The 22354-nt window shown below is 37.8% G+C and overlaps 1 long non-coding RNA gene across 1 annotated transcript in view; it reads left to right on the top strand.

Annotated features, from left to right (window-relative positions):
- The window catches only part of LOC114887996, a 65397-nt gene that overhangs the window by 22454 nt on the left and 20589 nt on the right, over positions 1-22354 (top strand). Inside the window, exon 2 of the long non-coding RNA XR_003791675.1 lies at positions 14868-15030. This is a non-coding gene — a long non-coding RNA (uncharacterized LOC114887996). The remainder of the gene's footprint in view (positions 1-14867; positions 15031-22354) is intronic.

The raw sequence follows: 22354 nt of genomic DNA, 5'->3' as shown, positions 1-22354 counted from the left end.
TGCTAGTTATAAAAGATATTTTGTATTTCATATTAAAAATCTATTTGGTTTTGTACAGAAAGAAATATTATATCCAAAATAATGCTGTATTTTAGAACTGGTCCCAACTGAAATAAGAGTGTATCCTCAGAAAGGTTAAGAATTGCATTAAGGATTTCTCCTTCTGATATTATATTGGTTTAATATCTCTGAAAGTATCTTCCTTTACAGAATTTTAAACTCCTGGACAGTATACACCTTGGAGGTGTTTCTGTTTTTGCAAATGGTAAGGGAATTCTCTAAGGATAAACCACTAAAATATGAAAACAAAACTGCAAATCTGGGGCTAGAGCTTTTGTGTATACTTGAATATTTCCATAATGAATCTTAAAAATATCAAGATAGTTGGGGAGGAGTTTGGAAGATAGGATGAAGAAGAAGAGCATATATGTAGATTTATTGATATTGCTAGTGTTCTAGATCTTGGGTGGTATATTTATGGGTATTTATTATATTATGTTTTATAACATACCTTTACTCAATATATTATTTAGAATTATTTTTTAATGAAACAACATTTAATTTGCCTTTCTGACAACTTTTTATTTTAAAGTATCAGATATGCAGAAATGGTGAAAGGATGATACAGAAAAGCATTCATATATCCCCAGTAAGTTCAACAATTTTTTTTTTTTTGCGGTATGCGGGCCTCTCACTGTGGGGCCTCTCCCGTTGCGGAGCACAGGCTCCGGACACACAGGCTCAGTGGCCATGGCTCACGGGCCCAGCCGCTCCACGGCATGTGGGATCTTCCCAAACCGGGGCACAAACCCATGTCCCCTGCATTGGCAGGCGGACTCTCAATCACTGCGCCACCAGGGAAGCCCTAAGCTCAACAATTTTTAACGTTACCAAATTTTTAAATATTTGTCTATATACATGTGTAAATTAATTTTCTTATGGAAATATTTGAAAGTCATTTGCAGACATATGAAACTTCCCTCCTTAATATACTTCATCATACAGCTTCCAAGAATGTTCTACTTTATCCCAATGCCATTATTACATGCAAGAAAATTTTTAATAATTTCATAACGTTATTTAATATCCACTCCATATTCAAATTCTTCCGATTGTCTCCAGATACTATATATATATATATATATATATATATTTGAATGTATTGAATTTGACATATTGAACTTGATGGTTGTCTCTTTTATTTTCTTTTTTTATTATTTTTTTTTTTTTGCGGTACGCGGGCCTCTCACTGTTGTGGCCTCTCCCGTTGCGGAGCACAGGCTCCGGACGCGCAGGCTCAGTGGTCATGGCTCATGGGCCCAGCAGCTCTGTGGCATGTGGGATCTTCCCGGACCGGGGCACGAACCCGTGTCCCCTGCATTGGCAGGTGGACTCTCAACCACTGCGCCACCAGGGAAGACCAATGGTTGTCTCTTTTAAACCAGAACAATTTTGACCATTTTTTTATGACATTGACTTTTTGAAGAGTCTAGGCCAATTGTCTTGTATAGTTTATTCTATACCCTGATTGTTTCTCATGATGTTATTTAACCTGTTCCCCTATTCACTTTATTTTATGTAGACTGAAGTTTAGATCTGGATTTGATTAAAATCAGATTAAGCATATTTGTGAAGAATACTTCATTCACAACACAGTAATGTTGTGACTTCACATCTAACTAGGAGATATATAATGTCAGGTTGTCCCACTACTAGTGATGCTAAGTGTCATCATTAAATTCAGATTGTAACTGCCAGATCTTTATGTTGGAAAATTAATAAGTAATCTGAAAAGTGATACTTGGGCACTGTGGGGTTATCCTATTCTCCCGGCATTCTTCTACTCAGTGGTTTTAGCAGTCATTTATTTCAGAATCTTATTTTCTAATACTGTCATACTAATAGGAAATTTTTTCAGTACCGCCCCCCTTTATTTTTAAAGAGTTGCATCAGGGTGCTAGATCTTTAGCCAATATAAATGGATTAAATTTAACATAATTATCATTTATTAGAACCACTCTATAGTTAGACTGACTTTGAAAGATTATTCTTTATTATAGTGGTATGGACTGAATTGTGTCACCCCAAAATTCATATGTTGAAACCCTAACCGCCAAATGTGATGGTATTTGGAGATGGAGCCTTTGAAGATAATTAGGTGTAGATGAGGTCATGAAGGTGGGGACCCCATAATGGGATTAGTGCTTTTATGAAAAGAGATACCAGAGACCCTGTCTCTCTCTTTCCCCATCATGTTGAGGTCTCAGAGTGAAGATAGCCATCTGTAAGCCAGGAAGAGAACCCTTACTAGACACTGACCATACTGGCACCCTGATCTCAAATGTCCAGCCTCCAGGACTGTAAGAAAATAAATTTCTGTTGTTTAAGCCACCCAGTCTATGACATTTTGCTATGGCGGCTTGAGAAGACTAATACATAGTTTTCTAAGTATTATAAAACCCTTTGTTTGTCCCACCCCGAGTCCTACCAAATTTCTCACATATTGCCAGACATTTTCTTAGGAAAAATGACCCTCTGCTCTGAATTACACAAGCTGAAAAACATTGATTAGCATATTTATTGCTATTTCTTGTGTACTCATTGCAGTGCAGACAAAGGTGATCTTAGCAAAGGATTCTCATGGTTGCCTTCCCCATGGAAGACTAATGGGGCCAACTTTTCACTATTATAAACAGTGAATATTGTTGACTGTATATCTTTCTCCTTAAGGTAGGTTCTCCCCCCACCCTGGACCTTTATTGAGATATAATTGACATATTAATTTAAGGTAGTCAACAATGTTTATTTTATACGCTTACACATTGCAAAGTGACTATAGCCATAGCACTAGCTAACATTTGCAACACATCACATAATTACCATTTCTTTTTTATGGTGAGAACATTTAAAATCTAGTCTCTTAGCAACTTTCAAGTGTGTAATACAATCACTGTGTTGTACCTTAGATCCCCAGAACTTATTCATCTTTAACTGGAAGTTTATACTCTTTGACCAACATCTCCCCTTTCCCCCACCCTCCAGCCCCTGGTAACTACCATCTAGACTCTGTTTCTATGAGTTTGGCTTTTATAGATTCCACATATAAGTGAGATCATGTAGTATTTGTCTTTCTCTGTCTGACTTATTTCACTTAGCATAATGCCCTCAAGGTCCATCTATATTATCACAAAGAGCAAGATGTCCTTCTTTCTCATGACTGAATGATATTCCATTGTATGTATGTTCTTTGCCCCTTCATCCACTGATGGGCACTTAGGTTGTTCCTATATCCTGGGTATTGTGAATAATACTGTAATGAACATGGGGGTGCAGATATCTCTTTGAAATCCTGTTTTCATTTCTTTTAGATGTATACCCCAAAGTAAGATTGCTGGATCATATGGTAGTTCCATTTTTAATTTCTTGAGGAACCTCTATACTGTTTTCTGTAGTGGTTGCACCATTAGTGTAAATTCTTAAAAGTAGAAAGCTTGGTCAATGTTATAAACCTTCTTAAGGCTTATGATCTGAATTTCTGGCTAGCTGTCTATAAAGATTGTACTAAGTTCCATTTACACAAGCTGTGTTTGCGAGTGTTCACTTAAATATCACACTCCTCAGTGCTGATCATTATAATTAAAACTCATTTCTGAATATTATAGGAAAATGTTTTATTTTTCTTTGATTATATTTTTTCATTTTAATTAAACTTTTTTTTTTTTTGGTAAATTGTTTTGGTCATGCCATTGCCAATTTCTCTACTGCAGTTTCAGCATTTTCTTGATGAATGTTGAATGACCATAAATCAGGTTATATTTTACTGCAGATTATTTTTTACAGTTTGACTTTTGAAGAAGGCTGTTTTACTAGGGATGCCATGGTCCTGCTAGCATTAGTAGGACACTGGGAAATGTGAAAACAGTGTTTCTCTGCATCTTATTTCCAGAAAGCTTATTTCTAGCACATATGTATGAGAATCAGACAGGCTAAGTGATTTAAAAATCAATGCCATTTATAAGTGGATATTTGATTTTAATAAATATTTCAGAAATAAATATGAATGTATTTACCAAGTATCCACAGCATAGCACTGAACATGAAGCAAATTTTAAAACCCTTCTTTCATTTTTACTCAATGATTATGTAGAAATTTTCTTATAGTATTTTTTATATGGTCATGCTTTCAACTACCAGAGTATATACATGGACATACTGTAGAAACTTTAAAATTATAAATATTCTAGGTCTGTTTTGAAATTGAAATTTTTGAACTGTAAAGATCCTTCTTTAAGCACATTTTCTTCCTTCTGCAAGTTTTCCTAACTTAAAACCTTGTACACTTGGTCAACCTTGTACACTTGGTCAAAGATGTGAAAACCAGTAATGTTCAACTCTGTTTACCAAATTGTGTTAAATGATATTGCTATATTGCATAGCCAAATGGCAACTTCTTTTTATTTTCTATAGTTAGTCCATCTTATGGTTACTCAACTAATGCTCAGTTCCACTTTGAGGAGCGAACACAGCCTATGGGCTGAGACATCTGAATCTCAGTTTTTGTCATCAGTGATATAATCTGATAAATTGTCATTACAGTGATATGCTCTGCAGAAATATAGGATTTTGTTTTTATCAGTTATACTTTGCTTTGTTTTGCAGTTACTTTTATATTTGGCTAAATCTGCTCACCCTCCTTTCAGTATTGTAACTCTCAGAGGGCAGAGATATGTCTTCCTGTATCACTCCATCCCTGCAAAGAATCTTGATGTGAATTTAAGTCATCCTGTTTTGTTTGTGTTAAAATTACTTGAAAATAACTATCAACTCTACCCTGTTTAAAAAAAATAAAACTCTATAATCCTGTGACAATATATACCCACATTTCATAATCCTTAGAGCTCTTCTAATTTCTAGTTTAAATCCTCCCTGCTGTAATTTCCATCTGCCACATGGGACTGAGAGTAATTGTTTTCTATCTTTTATGTAGGAAACCTTTTCGTACTCAAAAATGAGAGTCAGTCTCTCTTAAACATTCTAACCTTCAGGTCACATAAAATTCAACTTGTTAACTCACACTGCTTACTACCGAACTTTGAATTATGTCTGTCCTTTGTAGCGGAATTTCTCAAAATTGCCACAGAGAACTTTACCAAATTTCTGACTAATACATTGTTGTTTGCACAGTGTGAAATCATTTGTATGCTTGTGGCATCCAGAGGTCAAGGGAATCATGAAAACAATAGCAAACTTAGGACATGAAAGAAATTAGTGAAGACCAGATAACCACCCCTATCAGCCCTCTGGAAAAAGAATCAAGTACCAGAAGTTTTGTTTAATGTGGTATCTTTTCTATTATTCATCCTGTGAGCCTAATAGAGGGAAATGTTTCTTCTTCCCTCCTAGTGTACTGATATAAGTAGCTAGGTAGTAACTGCCAATTCAAATTCCATGAAATAAATTGAGATTTTCTACCAGATTAGGTTTGAGGGACAGAATTAGTCAATGGACTCTAGTTTGTGTATGTGAAGACACTGAAACTGATACACTGAACTGTGCGTTTAGAGTATGATCTTAATATTGACGTTGACACAAATATTGTCATTTCCTGGGACTATAGTATGATCACTTTCCACCTCTGTCTTCTATCCAATGGTGTGTGACCAAAAAACACAGAACAGCTGATTTACCTTTATGGCCTGTGAAATAGTGACCATGGTTTCATTAGTTCAAGCTCTACTACCCCAAAATAACTGACCGAAGAAAAGTCTGTTCTACACTCTTCCAATATTTTCTCTCTCACATGGCAAAAGTGAATAAAAATTTACTTTGAGCATGTTGATTTTGCCACTTGACTTTCCTGTGCGGCAGCAAACCCTGTTTCCTCTTAGTCATGACCAGTCACTGTACCAAGTTCACCCAGGGGATATGAAGAGCTGGGCTCCACAGCTTCCAGCTCCAATGCCAATGACACTGCTAGGTATTCCCAGGTGCTGCTGCGGCCACTGAATACTGGTTGCTACCCCAGCTCCCCATGTGGCTCTTTGTCCTGCCCCTGACACTGCCAGATGAATCTACCACCTCCCTAGAACTTTATGTCACTAGCTCCAGATTGAAAATCCTGAAGAGTCTGATCCTGATAATTGGCTGAGCCTTGCTCACATGCCATGTTCTAACTACCACACTTCCTGGGAAAGCAAGGATCCATCCTTTTCAGCCTCTTTACTGAGAGGTAGACTCTGCCATCTATGAAGATTCAAAAGGTGGGGAAGTTCCCCAAATGTGAAAAAGGGATTCAGACAAATACACTACAAGTTGGGAAATGATATGTATGTTCTGAGGTTGGAAAGCATGGAGAAAAAGTGGGGGAAAAACTCTGGAAGTTGGACCCAGAACAAGGGGAACCCTGGAAATCAAATGAAGGTATTTAGACTTTATCTGTTAGGCAGAAGAAGTCACTGGAAATGCCTGCACAAAGGGATCAAAGTGGGCTTTAGGAATATTAATCTGCAGCAGTTAGCACAGAAGAACATTTGGAGAGAGGAGATTTTGGAGACAGAAACCAATGAGCAGTCCAGGGAGTTATCTGTATATAAAGCGATACATGTCTGATCTTGGATAGTGTTTGTAGCAATGCAAGTGAAAGAATAGGTGAGAGGATTGTAGAGATAAAATTCTCGAGCTCCCTAAAAGAACCCACTTCTTTCCAATTTTCTCAACAGCATAAATACCAACATCTTATTCAGAAGTATTCTATTCCAGGGACTTCCATGGCAGTCCAGTGGTTAAGACTCCACACTTCCACTGCAGGGGGCACAGTTTCGATCCCTGGTCAGGGAACTAAGATCCCACATGCTGCACTGTGTGGCCAAAAAAAAAAAAAAAGTATTCCAATGTGAACTAAGTAGTTTGCCTAGGGTAGTAGTCCTCAGAGTATGGACAGCTCTGGTTCCTGAGACCCTTGCAGCAGTTCTGCAAGGTTAAAACTATTTTCATAGTAATACTAAGGTGTTATTTGCCTCTTCCACTATGGTAACATTTGCACTGATGGTACAAGAGAAATAGTGGCTAAAATGGCTCCTTAACAGGAATCAAGGCAGTGGCACTGAACTGTATCGGTAGTATATAGTCATCATTGTATCTGCATATTTGTGTCAAGCAAAAAAATAGTCATTCTCACTTAAGAATATCTTTGATAATGCAGTAAAATGTATTAATTTTATTAAATCTTGATTCTTAAGTACACAGTTTTTAATAATCAGTGTGATGAAATGGGAAGTACCTATAAAACACTTCTACATATCGAAATGCCTAGTTCTTCCAAGGAAAAAGTTTGCATGATTGCTTGAATTACAAGCCAAACCAGCCCGTCACACCCCCACTACCCTGTAGCACATCATTTTTACTTGAAAGAACAATTGACGGACAAACTATGATTTTGGGGGGCCTTAGCTATTTGGCAGATATTTTCTTGAAAGTGAATGAAATGAGTCTGTCACTTCAGGAAAAAATAGTGTATTTTTTGCCAGTGATAAAATTAGTATTTTGTAAAAGTTGTATCTGCCACCATGAACTTGACAGCTTCCTAACATCTAAAGATTTTTCTAATGAGATTGTTGGTTAAATTAATGGATGTGATTTTTAAAAATATTATGTCATGAACTGAGTCAACGTTTGGAAGATCTGTATAACTCAATGAGCCAACAAGTGCCAAATGGCCAATGCAGGATGTTACAAAATCATGGGAAAGAAATCTATTCGAAGTGCAAGATAGACCAATAGATTTTAATGTAACAGAGAATAAAAAATTCACTGGTATGGTTTTAAATTCCATATTGCATCTAACCTCTTAAAAACTACCACTGCCCAGTTATCAATTGAACAATATCTGTAATTATCTGAAAAGGCTATTAAAATACTCCTCCCTTTTCCAATCACACAGCTAAAACTGGATTTTCTTCATCTACTTCAACCACAACCTATCATAGCCGATTAAATGTAGAAGCAGACATGAGAATCCAGCTCTTTTCTATTTTAAGCCAGATATTAAGCAGATTTGCCAAAATGTGAAACAATACGACTCTTCTCATTTTCCAGTTTTGGAAAATATGTTATTTATGTTAGCATACAAAGCATTTACTATTGCTATTTTTTCATAGAAATAACACTTTCCTAATTTTTGTTGTTATTATTTTAAGTGACATCATTAGTCACCAGAGAATACAAATCAAAACCACTTCATATGTACTAGAATAACTATAATAATAATTTTTAAAAAGTAAGAAGTGTCAGTGAGAATGTAAAGAAATTGTGCCCCTCATACGTTGCTGGTAGGAATGTAAAATGGTATAGCCACTTTGGGAAACAGTTTGATAGTCCTCAGAAAGTTAACTGTAGAGCTACCACATGACCCAGCAATTCCATTCCTAGGTATATACCTAATGGAATTGAAAACATATGTTCACAGAAAAGCTTGTACACAACTGTTCATAGCAAAATTGTTCATAATTCCAAAAAGTAGAAACAATCCAGGTGTCTATCAACTGATGAATGGATAAGCAAAATATATCCCCACAATGAAATATTATTCAGCCATAAAAAGGAATAAAGTACTGATTCATGCTGTTGATACATTATGGATGAACCTTGAAAACATTATGCTAAGGGAAAGAAGTTAGACACAAAAGGTCATATATTGTATGATTCCATTTATATGAAATGTCCAGAATAGACAAATCCATAGATACAGAAAGTAGACTAGTGGTTGCCAGAGGCTAGGAGGAGGAGGGACTGGAGAGTGACAGGTAAGGAATAGTGGTGATATTGCACAACCTTGTAAATATACCAAGAAAAAAAGTGTAATGTTAGTGATTAAAGTTATCCCCATTGCAAAAATGTTTTGAGTAGTAGCCACAGAGACTAGAATGATATTGTTGAGCATAAGGAAAATCTCATTTTAGGGGTTAGAGATTCCCAAAATTTGTCCTAAGTACCAAGCTTAGTTTCCAGAGCTAACTCTAGATCCAATCAGCTAGGATTTTTTTTTTTTTAATCCTAGCCTTGCATTTCAGCTTGGGAGTAATTTCTAAAAGTGTTAAATGCTTATTCATCTTGCATGTGGACTTTTGTTTGCTTTTTGTACAAGTTTTAACCAATAATGGGATATTTATTATTACTGAAAGACAAAAATTACTAAATTACTGAATATTACTGAATGACAAATAAAATAACAATACAAATTGTGAGACAACTGTCTATTGACAACATAGAAAATGGGGTCACTGAAAAGTGTTAATTATAGAAAAAACACTTCGCAATTTTTTTTGTTTCATTGTATCATTTAAAATTGGTTTAATTTCCATTTTTGAAGATAAAAACTTTTCTCCTCCTCTTTCACTGAGAACAAATTGTAATTAACAGAAACACAACAGCTATTAGCATAACAATAACTTCCTTGGCATTAGAGAAGCTTGTTATTTGGTTTTCTTTAAGTGTGTCTCTGTAGGACACATCAATATTTTTATCTTAATATTTTGTGATCTTTCCATTATTTTCTGAAATCTGAATTTGAGTACATAATATACCATCATGTTTCTTGCCAGCATACCTATGAAAATCCCTCTTAAATTTTTACAGTTTGACCTCACCTCACTTTCCATTTGTACCAGCTGCCACTTCCTCCTATGCTTTAGCTAGAGATTGGTCTTCTCCACAGTACCCAAATTAGCTATGGTCTTTAATGTTTGTCAAAAGTGAGTGCCACTCTTCTTCCTTTCCCTGGAGTTCCCTTCACCTTCTTAGCCTGCCCAATTCTGTTCTTTGTGCTTTTCTTTGTGAAGATAGACCTGGCTCCACCACAAAGAATCCATCATTCCTAGCTTGTGTTCCCACCACACTCTACTGCCAACCTCAGGCCTGGTGTCCAGCAGTAGTTTTTCACACTGCATACACTCTAGGGTACTTATGCAGAGGTGCCTCAAAATTCTCCTCATGTGCCTGAAGATTTACCTCTTATTGTGGAGAGAAAAGAAAATAAACTCTGGAGTCAGACAGATCTTAGTTGGCATTTAAACCCCACCCCTCATTAGCAGGGTAAACTTGGTGACTCATTGAGTCTCCATGGCTTTAGTTTCCCATTTGTAAAATTGGTTGAATAATACCAAGCTCATAGGGACATTGTGAAGATTAAATCAGACTCTGTATATATTGTGCCTGGCCCATTAATAAATGTTAACTCCTGAGTTCCCCTTTCAGCATGTAACATGTATAATTTTAACAATATGTTTACATTGCCCACTATGTTATACTAGCAGAGAGACAGACAGACAGACAGGCAGACAGACACAGCACAGTGTCCGGCCTAGACCAGGCACTCAGTAAATCTTTGATGAATGAATGGATAGCTGTGATTTCTTTCCAGTTTTTTTTGGAAGTTGTGGCTTTGTGCCTGCCTTAAGTGAACAGTTCTGTATTCATCAGACATGTGTCCGATTCAAATGGAAAATTGGATGAGGTTGCAGCTATTTCACCTTCTCCATCATCTCCAACTTGTTTTGGATTCCAAATGGTCATACATTTTAGAATCCTTAAAAGAAATTTAAAATTAAAGATACTTCTTCTGAAACTAACGGAACATTGAAAGCAATTATACTCCAATAAAGATGTTAAAAAAAAAGAAGAATCCGCCTGCCATTGCAGGGGACACAGGTTTGAGCCCTGGTCCCGGATGATCCCACATGCTGCAGAGCCACAAAGCCCTTCTGCCACAACTACTGAGCCTGTGCTCTAGAGCCCACGAGCCACAACTACTTAGCCTGTGCACCACAACAACCGAAGCCCATGCTTTTAGAGCTTGTGCTCCACAACAAGAGAAGACACTGCAGTGAGAAGCCCGCGCATCACAACGAAGAGTAGCTCCAACTCACCGCAACTAGAGATAGCCAGTGCACAGCAGTGAAGACCCAACACAGCCAAAAATAAATAAATAAATAAGTACATTTATAAAAAAAATAAAGTCTACATTATCAGGAAGAGCAGTTAAGGTAATGATATACAAAAAAACGATGTATGCAAAAGTGGAAAACTGTGGTGTCAGATGTTCCTTTATTATAAAATTTTATAAATTGAAAAAAAAAGATACTGCTTCTCATGTTTGTACCCCTTTTATTTAGCTTTCCCTTCCATTTAGATTATATTGTTCCATGAAGTTCCAGAGCAGACTTTCCTCAGTTTCATCATGGTTAGTTTTCAAATAATTTTTCAGATAAAAAGGTATCTATTGAACATCTATAAGTACTTCTGTTTTCTCTCTTAAAATGAGCCAGGCTCAACGATGGCTTGTTAAGTCATTCGATCTCATAGGTATGCTTAGAGAACAAAAAAAATGACAATCTTAATTATTGCTATGAAAAATCCATAAAGATAAATGGTTGGTAGTTGGATAATAGCTTTTTATTCAACAAAGGATGAGATATTTAATGGGAAAAGAGGGTTTTTCTTTCAATGCTGTATTAAAAGTTTTCATACATTCAAGTGTAGAGTTATTGTCTTAGAAGTTACAATAGTTATCGCAAGTTCTTTTCTTTTAGTAAATTTTATTAACCATGAAAAGATCTCTCTGGGCAATGCTTTTGATCCTGAGCAAAGCTAGCCATATGTGTCTTTTATGAAATTTTTATACTGGAATGAAATAGTAAAAGCAAATATTAGGTAGCTTCTTCAAAAGTAATTATACGAACCAGGATACTATTGAAAAGTAACTCATTTTAATCATTTTAGAGGTTAAAGTTCAGAGAAGGATCTGGCTTTGCCTAGAATACTCAGAAAATGCTAAGCAGAGTCCATGTTTGAGTGGAGTCTTGAAGAATTAACAGGAGTTTGCACGACGAGGAAGTGAGGAAAACATTTTAGGCAGAGGGACTAGCCTTCACCAGTTGATGTTGGGTTTGGCTTTTATGCAACAGCCGTACAAATGTTGAAAACAGCTATTATGATAACTGTCAGTCTTTGCTCTTTAGAGAAATGTACATGTTAAGACAATGGAAAGAATAGGCAATTTCTCTCTTTAGCCTCCTTTTCTCTCCTGGAACAGGTTGCCTAGCAAAATAGGCTGAGTAAAGTTCCAGTTTGCTACCAGAGTGTTTCTAAGGATGTTAGGTTACTGTCATTCCCCCAAAAAACATCTGTACTCTTCAACTTTCTTTTCCTACATTGTTTATAAAAATTATAAAAACTGCAACTCACACATACAACCTGCCTTAGAGAAGGTAACTGGTCTTTCCTGAAGCCAAATCTTCAATATTTTCTATGATCTACAACTTGTTGTCTATATTACCTTGTTCCCATTTATTCCAGTCTTTATCTTGGGGGAAGAATCCGTGTCTTGAACTTCTTTATATATATATATTTTTTTCTAGTTATTAGGCTTTTTTTTAATTGGGGTATAGTTGTTTTACAATGTTGTGTTAGTTTCTACTGTACAGTGAATTGGATTTCCCTGTGCTATACAGCAGGTTCTCATTAGTTATCTATTTTATACATATTAGTGTGTATATGTCAGTCCCAATCTCCCAATTCATCCCACCCCTCTATGTTTTTCTATAAGACTTTAATATAGTGCTAGAATCTAGAGAGATCTATCTAGAAAGTTTGAGTTTCCTGAATACCTATTAGATTGCTTCTTGACTTGCCCATCATGGGGATGAGAGAAACTGCTGAAAAATATGTAAGGCTAATGAAACTGTAATTACAGTGGTGGAAGGGAATGTGTGTTGGATATTTCCCAATGCCCTTCTAGACCTTCTCTCTACCTACTCTGTCTGGTCCTTATGGATTGTATTAATTTTCTCCCTTGCCCTCTGGCTTCTACTGGGTTCAGACAATACGAGGCACTGGAAGGAAATCTGAAGGGCAGAAGGAGTGGAGATAGGGTATTTATTCACCCAGTTCCCTCTCTGCAGGGCCTCATAGCTGCTTTCTTCTCCCTGAGTCTACAGCTTCTTCTGAGCATCCTTCTCCTGCACATACAGCTCCAACCTTCTTCAGGTTCCAGTAATTGCCTACTCCTTCGGATCTACGGATGGTCATGACTCCCAATTATTTAGCCTTGGAGTGCTTCACTTTCACTTGTTGATTTCCTTAACCCTGCCCACCCCTTCAAAGATCTCTCCATTAAACCCTCTCCTTACTAGTCTATATCCTGCTGGGATTGTTACTGATACAGGTGGTGGCATAACTTTCTGACTCACTCTGGAAATCACAATTTGCATTTTATTTGTTTTTATAGAGTGAAATGTTTTCCAGTCCAATGTGAATATTTATTTCTTAGAAACAAAAACAAAAACCCCCCAAAACACAGACATATAACCTTCTGAGATAGATGTTTGAGGAGACTGCATATAATTTTAAGCTATAACCTTCAGTGATTTGTGGAGCAAACCAGATTTCTTACTCAACACTGCACTTTTATAAGCTTGTTTATGTAACAAAGATGTTTCCTGCACAACGATTCAGTGATCCCTTATGAACCAGCCTTGTTCATTCTAACGCATTGTTTTGGGAGCTTAATTGACTCAGTCCTCCCATACAAGGTAAAATTGCTCAGGAACCCCTTTGACTATTAGGGTAGTTATCTAGATGACAGTGAATTAAATGTTTGTGTGAATAACAAATAATATTTACACTGACTCTACTTTTTTTCCCCAATAGTGAGCGAGTAATAAAAAAGATCACAATATTATTAGAAATGACAGAAATATTGACCTTTAGGTAATTCTTTTTAAAAAAATAAATTTATTTATTTATTTATGCCTGTGTTGGGTCTTTGTTGCTGTGCATGGGCTTTCTCTAGTTGCAGCGAATGGGAGCTACTCTTCATTGTGGTGCACGGCTTCTCATTGTGATGGCTTCTCTTGTTGCAGAGCACAGGCTCTAGGTGTGCAGGCTTCAGTAGTTGTGGCACATGGGCTCAGTAGTTGTGGCTCATGGGCTCTAGAGCACAGGCTCAGTAGTTGTGGTGCACAGGCTTAGTTGCTCCATGGCATGTGGGATCCTCCCGGACCAGGGATTGAACCTGTGTCCCCTGCATTGTCAGAAGGACTCCCAACCACTGCGCCACCAGGGAAGTCCCTAGGTAATTCTTGATTTATGGAAGAATAAGGTAATTCTAAAATATTACCGCTGTTAAGGTTTTTTTCTTTTGAAGAAGAAACTTTCTCTTTCAGTTAAGGTCATTCATTCATTAGCTATTTTATATTATGTTCTATGACTTTTATACTCATGCTTCTGCAAATAAGAGAAATATTTAGTTGATAGAAATGTTACTCTGACAATAATCTTAATTCCTTTTTAAGGTTGTTTTGTAATTAGTACTAGGAAGTGTATACTTTTTGAAGCATATTGAAAAATAATTTCTCTAGGATCTTCTTTCTTCATTTTTCTCTTGGAGCCAATTTTTACCTGAGTTAATGAACAAATCCCTCAACATGGCTGGAAGCTATCATAGCATGAGCTCTAAAAAATAAAAGGTAAATGAATGAATGAGATTTTTCTATATAACTTTAAAAATAGTTTAATGAAGCAATATATAATTTATGCATTCATCTGTTCTTTCAGAATATATTTGAATGCCTTCTCTGTTTCAGACACTGGACTAGGCACTAAGGATACTCTGGGTAAAAGCCAACGTAATGGCAATATTTCTTGTAATCAGGGGTTATGTTCAAATATTTAACAACTCACACATCACAGTCCCATACAATCAGAAGCAAAGCCAGCAGTAAACAACAGATTCTGCTGGATCAGCAGTAAACACACTGCATCCCAGCTGAGTGTCTCCAAGACCTAACTCTTCTTTGTTTCATCCCTTGTAGCCTCTGGACCATTCACTGGGGATTTTCACTTGCTTCTCAGTTGAAACCAGGACAGCTGGGTCTCCCTTCCTTGCTCCGTGTCCTCTGTTCCTGTGATTCTGGACTGTACCAGGCCCTTTGACCTTCCACTGCTCCTTCAGGAACTTCGGCCCGTCAGTCCCAGGTGCCAATTTGAATTTTGAGTCTTGACTTTCTCAGCTTCTGGTGATCCCCTTGATTTTTTTGTTACACACTTGTTTCTGGGTTCCTGATTGTATTCTAATATATATTCTACTTTTTCCGTCTCCACCATCGTCTCCCTCCTTGGACCATTCACATGGCACTTCATCTCTGTTTTTCTTATGGTGTTTGTTTCTCTTGCTTATTTAAGTAAAGGTCTTAACACCCCTTCTAGATTTAAACTCTTTGATATAAGGGACCAAGTCTTATAGAAATGGAAATATACCAACGAGTGACATCTAATATTAAGGAATTATTGTTACTTTCTTCAGTATTATAATGATATTATGATTATGGTTTTAAAATTCCTTACCTAATACAGATATACAGTGATATATTTATAAGGGGAAATATGATACCTGGCATTTATTTAAAAATACCCCAGGAAACAAGCTTTTGGGTATGGAGAAGGTAAAATAAGGATAATTAAAAACTGGTAATTATTAAAGTTGGGTGATGGGAACATTGAGGGGTCATTGTATTTTATCTCTACTTTTATGTGTTTGAAAATAAATATAGATAATATAAATTATATATAACTATAAATATAAAGAAATAAAATACACAATAAATATAATTAAAAGTCTATATGAAAATATTTCTTTGTTAACAGAATTGACCCTGAAATTGCCCCTTCCCCTGCTCTAACATGATTGCTGGACAATATAAACATCTTCCCTATGTATCTAAAGGGGTTGTCACCTGGGGTGGCCACTTTGCTCAAAATAGTTTCCTTTTTTCTGGGAATGGATCAAAACACAGAAGCGGGCCTCTAGTGACCATGCCTGTACTGTGTGACACTGCCACTCCAGTCAAAGTTGATTGATCCAGGTGTAGGAGGACAGTTGACACAAGTTGGGCCAATTGTACCCTCTCTTCAGACAATTTGAAACTTATAGGAGAGAAGCACAGACTGGTCTGATTGGAGGCCTGCTCTATTAATGGCAGTGCCCAGAGATAAGGCCTCTTAACTCTTGCTCTGAGGTTTCCTACCTTGTTACCTTTGCACCTGCCTTCCTGTGGTTTTGTTGTCCACTCTTCCACTGATCTTGTGAAATGCCTCAGTATTCATCCAGTAAATCCCCCTCCCCATTTTTTAAATTTTTTATCCAGAGTTTGTTTGTTACTTAGAATTTAAAAAGTTTATCTCATATACCATTTGAATGAGATGAGCTCATTCACGTTACAAGGAATAGAATGTCTGAATGCAATGCAGTTCTGCACATGAAATATTATCATATATTACTATGCAGAGGATTTCCTGTCTTCTGTCTTACTTTCTCACCTCAACAAATAATTATTAAGTAATTATAATTACTTAATAATAATTAAGTACCTACTATGTGCCTACACTGTGACAAGTGCTGACTATTCAATGAGAAGAAAACAGAGTCCCTGCACTCAAGGAGTTTACAGTTTTATGGGGGAGACAGATATCTTCAAATAATGATACTAGCTGTTGTATTATTATAGAGATGAGTATCCAAAATGAAAGGAATGTGTCTCTAAGAAGGTGTAGAACAAGAGAACCTGATTAAGCGTGGATGATGGGGGGTGGGGAGTGAACTTGAGTTGAGGGCTTATTGAGCAATTTATCATTATATGAGAGAGTAGTGGAATAGATATGGGAGTGTAAAATCATTCCTGAAACAATGACCTCCAGAATTCAGTCTAATCAACAAAACAGAAGGAAACAGAATCCCTACATTCAAAAAGATGTTTGTAACTGTCTGATTAATAATTAAGACTAAATTGCAATCGGTTTAATTTTCACCATTAGGGCAGTAGTTAAACTAACCAGTACAATCACTTTATTATAAGTACAAAAGCTCCCTCAGGTTTATTGGTCTGAATTGTGACACATGTATGTCCTTCCTAAGCCAGCTAACAGTAAGAGCCATGGTGGTAGGGTGGATGGCTTAGAGAATAATCATGATTCCTGACCCTCAGGCTAGAGAAAGGCCCAAGTCCCCTAAAGCACATGGCTGTTTTTTGAGCAATGAAGTTGGTAGAAAGAAATGGCTATTGCCTGAACAACTAACAATATGTGAGGCAGATAGGTCAGGTAACCTGGACAGGAAGGATTCTACAGAAGCTGTGGGGAGGAAATCTGATTGGACAGCGTTCAAGAGAGAATGGAAAGAGAACAATTAAAGCAGTAGATATCAACAGCTCGCTTGAGAAGTTTTGCTATAAAAGCTAGAAGAGAAACAAGGTAGTCGCTGGAGAGGGATATAGGGGCCAAGAGAGGTTTGTATGATTAGATGTAAGTATGTATGTATTTAAGATTGGAGAAATTACTGCATGTTTAATGTTGATGGGTATGAGCCTATGAAAAGGCAAAAATTGAGATGCAGAGGAGAGAGGAAAGAGTTGGAATGATATTGTTGGTTAAGAGAGAGGTGGAAGGCATGAATGAATGCACAGGTGGAAGGGTTGGTCTCAGGAGGAATATAATTCATCCACAGTAATAGCAGGCAAGGAAGAGTTCGTGGGCCCAGATGCGGGTAGGTGTAGAGGGTATGGGAGGCTTGTGTAGATTCTCTTCTGACTGCTTATGTAAAATCCCGGTATATAACGCAGATTAAACAAATGAATAGGGGACTTCCCTGGTGGCAGAGTGGTTAAGAATCACTGGCCAATGCGGTGGACACGGGTTCAAGCCTGGGAGGCTTCCCAGGCCAATGCGGGGGACACAGGTTCAAGCCTGGGAGGATCCCACATGCTGCGGAGCAACTAAGCCTGTGCACCACAACTACTGAACCTGTGCTCTAGAGCCTGCCTCATTAGCCCAATTAGAGTCTCTGAAAAATTTTGCAGTTTATAGCTTACTAAATTTACTTGCCTAAGTAAGTTTTTTAGGTGGCAGAATATTTATTAACATCATAAAGGGCACTTGTGTTCCCCAGAATACAGTTTGCAAAATGCTGCTTAACCATCATAATGCTTGGAATTCCTTGAATGCTGCTCATGCCATTTATGACCGGAATAACAGTTTGTTTAGAAAAAGCCCCATCATCACAAAGATATACCAAGGCATTTATAAGAAGGAAGCCACAGAAGATAGGGATGACTTGTGAACTATTTCTGTGACTTAAACCTATGTCTTTCTGCCCTCCAAGGCCTGTGATCTACTGTGTAATGAAGTTAGAAGCACAGTCTTTATACACAGTTTTCTTTATTTCTTTATTTTGACTAATTTCAGTCTCAAAATTCTGTGTCATTTGCGTTTTTGTCTTTGGGATAAAGATTTTTAGAATCAAGAGATATGTACAGTAGTTCACGTGTGAAGTGATGCAGTGATATTTGAAAGAAACTGGTTCCATCAAGTAGACAGCATTTGGTAAGTTTAAGAGTGTCACGGGCTTCCCTGGTGGCGCAGTGGTTGAGAGTCCGCCTGCCGATGCAGGGGACGCGGGTTCGTGCCCTGGTCCGGGAGGATCCCACATGCCGCGGAGCAGCTGGGCCCGTGAGCCATGGCCGCTGAGCCTGTGCGTTCGGAGCCTGTGCTCCGCAACGGGAGAGGCCACAACAGTGAGAGGCCCGCGTACTGCAAAAAAAAAAAAAAGTGTCACTTGTTAAGTTTTGTAGGATTTATTCAAAGGAGTGCCAATTATTTGAAAGAGCGACATACATTTAAATCAAGAAAATGAGAATCTTCCTTGGTGAGCAGAAATGACCTTTGCTGACACATGCTTGTGTGCTTATCTAGAGTAGAGAATTGATGTACAATTTGTATCGAGTACTCGTTACTTTGCCTCTTTCTCTAAGATGTCCGTAAATTGTGTCATTCATTCATTTATTCACTGACTTTTTCAGCTTCCTGTTAAGAGACAATTTTTCACGTGTTTCTCGTGTTTCTGAACATCTTGTGAGCAAAGGTACTGAGATAGTCTTTAGTTCTGGATGATCTTTTCAAAGATGTTTGATAGCGAATAGAAGATAGAGATGGTATCTCCCTCTGGAGCAGAGGGCAAGTTCTTTTGCTGTCCAGTATAATAAAAATAATGTCTCTCTCTGAAGTAACTTTAGACAGGTTTTCTTGTCCATTTTTTATGATAAAAGATCGGAGTTTCTTAAGCCCAGAGTTTTTCAGCTGTGATGCAAATGCATTGCATGAGCAGCATCTACCTAGGCTGTTACATGTAACTCCCGTGGGACTTAAGAGGTAAGGAAGAACCTTACCTGATGGAGAACATTGGCTGAGCCCTGAGACCTTCCTTTTTTTAGGGTGTGTTTTTTAGGGTGTGTTGGTTCCTGGTGTCTGTTGTCTAAGCTCTCTCCAAGACAGTTTTCTGCTCCTGGGACCAGTCTCTCTTGAGGGCTAGGTAGAAATATGGCACTTTGGGCCATAAGAGATCACTCTGGACAAACAAAACCCAAGTTGATAGTGGCTCAAATAGTAACAAATTTCCAAGCGATGTGTCATTCAGTTTTCTCAGTATAAACAGTTATGGTTCCCTCAGGAATTTGGAACTGTTGGCTGTGCTCTTTCTAGAGGCAAATGTGGTTAAAATAGCCGCAGTCAGTCCAAGCTGGCAAGCCAGAGAAGTGGTGGCTAAGCCTCTTTGTACTCATAAATAGACTTATAAAAGTGGATATGCCATAAAATGCAATGGACATGGTGTGATCACATGAAAGTTTGTGGAGACTATAGTTCTTTCAGATTCTTAACTTTGGTGCAATTTATAGTGCCCTTCTAAATGGTTGATCAGCTCTTCTCTTGAAGTTATTGGCAGGATCTACAAAACATAAAAATTTTTATTACCTTAAGGGAAACACTTATGAGCAGTTTAAGTAATTTAGAAGTGTTTAATGTCCTATGTTGCCCTTCAGCTTGATTATCCTTATCTTCAGTGGGGAATATGCTTCTGGATGTTGAACTTGGAATAAAAAAGGCAAATACAAGTGAGAAAAATCCCAAGCAAAGTGCAGGTCCCAGAACAGAACCAGGTTCAAAAGGAGGTGTGGAAAATGAAGGGCCAAGTTGGAGGGCAATCCAAGAGAAGCTGGTAGAAAGCGACAGCATCAGAAACTCTGGGCCACATTGGATTTCAGAAACATCTTGTTAAGAGGGAAGACCACCTGACTGGAAGTGCAGGAAAGCAAAAGAGAAGTTTAGCTTGATGACAGAGAGACTGGGAAAAGTGAATATGGATTATTCAAGCATATTGGCATCTCAGGGTAGGTCATATAACTATATAGCAAAACAAAGCACCAGACCATGAGTGTCTGACCAGACTATTTTAACAAAGCAAACTAGATGGAAAGGGAGCTACTAATAACCTGCTAAACTATCATCCAGTTGTTCTGGGCTCGGGTGGAACTATGCCTGATAAAGGCTGTGATGTAGGAGCAACTAGAATAAGAATGGGGCCATTTGTATCTCTTTCCTTTGGCTGGGGAACAAAGTTTCCCTAACTGGGAGAATCGTACCAGGCTTGTTTTGGTCAAGAGTCTCTCAACTAAATCCCAGGTGAGATTTAGTTAGTAGGGGTAGAAACAAAGCTAGATGAAGGCATTCAGAGAGGAGATTTGTACACACTACCAAACTGATGGGCCAGACGGCATCAGAAGTTCTGGGATGGGGTCAGGGATAAGCAGTCCTCCTTTCCTTCATTCATTCAGTGTGCCAGGCTCTATGATAGATTTGGGGAATACAAAGGTGAAAAGGTATAATTTAGAGTCTTGTAGGTGAACTAGGCAAGCTGATTACAATCAAGTGTGGTCAGAACCACAAATAAAGATAAGCACAGGACTCTCCAGGAGCCTACAAGGCAGTGGTACGGAGTGCAGATTGTGAAAGATGGCTTTCTGGAGGAGGTGGTGATTGAGCTGTGTCAAAAAAGGCAAGTAGACCATAGGCAGGTAAATGTGAGGATTGTTTTCAACTGAGGTTTGTGCAAATCCTGTAAATTGAAAGACAGCATGATGCCTTCAGGAACCTTCAATATTTCAGGGTAGCTGAGGCTGGAAAGCCATAAAGAGCACCTTGTGCATCATGATTTCTCTACAGAAGTGGAGGAACTCTAACATTCACTTTTAGGTCTCTCAGACCAGCTCCAATCATGGGTGACAGTGTTCTCTTAATTATCTTTGAGTCCTTCTCTAGGCAAGTGCAACCTTGCTGGGATTCCCTCTCATTAGAGAATAGAGTCTAACCTCTCTCTTCAAAGGCTGGGGGGCGGGGTGGAGAGGGAGAGAAGAAATGGCCTCTTTATTGCACATAGACCCACATGCTGAGATTCTAGTACTCTTCCCCCTTAAATCTTTGGAATGAAGTTATAGACCAGCATACCCAGGTCAACCCAGGGTGACTTCTTCCATAAACTCTCCCTCTAGCAGAGGGATATGGACCCATGCCGATCCAAACAAATAGCCGACTCTGGGGTATGCGCTTATGACAATCTTTGGGCCTTTTTTCCTGGGAGGAATTTTTTCCTTTAGGTCCTACAGTCCTTGGGATGAATTCATATTTAGCGTCTTCCTTTCTGTTTTAAAGATGTTACAGAAAATGTCATGTTTGTTTAGATATTATCTATGGTGATGGATTGTTGCTATGAATATTTGAGTTGCTATGAATGCTTGAAGAGGCAGAGTGTGTGTGTTAAAGTGAAAGTACTAGAATGCTGTATTAGCCACAAGATTCTGATGGTTCCAGTGCTAGACTGCAAGTAATGAGTCTTGCCTTGTCCACCTCATGTGGTTATTTGAAAGATTAAATCACAGAAGGTATGTGAAAATGAAGTGTCACTAGGATGCTATACAAACATAAGATGTTATTAATTGACTTGCTCCTTGTCTAGCTTTCTGAAAAAAAAGCATTTACTGGTTATCTCATAACCAGAAATGAGTGACCATGGTATTAAAGACACTTTAATGAAATGTGGACAAATACATTTTTAAGAACTGATAAAATGTTATTTAGGACTGTGTTTTTTAATTAATTTTTTTTGAGTATAGTTGATTTACAGTGTTGTGTTAGTCTCTGCTGTGAATCAGTTATACAAGACTGTTTTTTCATAGCATCTCAATGCATTGAATAACATTTAGGGTTCGTTCCTCTATCTTTATTTAGGGCTCTGCTTGCAAACTGGCAGATATTTGATTCCGTAATTCAACATATTTTGCTGTAGGAACACTGAAATAGGTGGCAATTTTTTGAAAGATAATTGCTTTAAAAGAGAGGTTTAGCTTTGACTGAGAGAAAAGTATTGGTAATTTCCAAGGGTGCATTAAAAATGGGTGTGCAGAATTCATACAGGAAG

Source organism: Monodon monoceros, unplaced genomic scaffold, assembly GCF_005190385.1.
Source record: "Monodon monoceros isolate NGI ecotype Baffin Bay Population unplaced genomic scaffold, NGI_Narwhal_1 Super_Scaffold_8, whole genome shotgun sequence".
Lineage (NCBI taxonomy): Eukaryota > Metazoa > Chordata > Mammalia > Artiodactyla > Monodontidae > Monodon > Monodon monoceros.
This window is presented reverse-complemented; position numbering and strand designations above follow the sequence as displayed.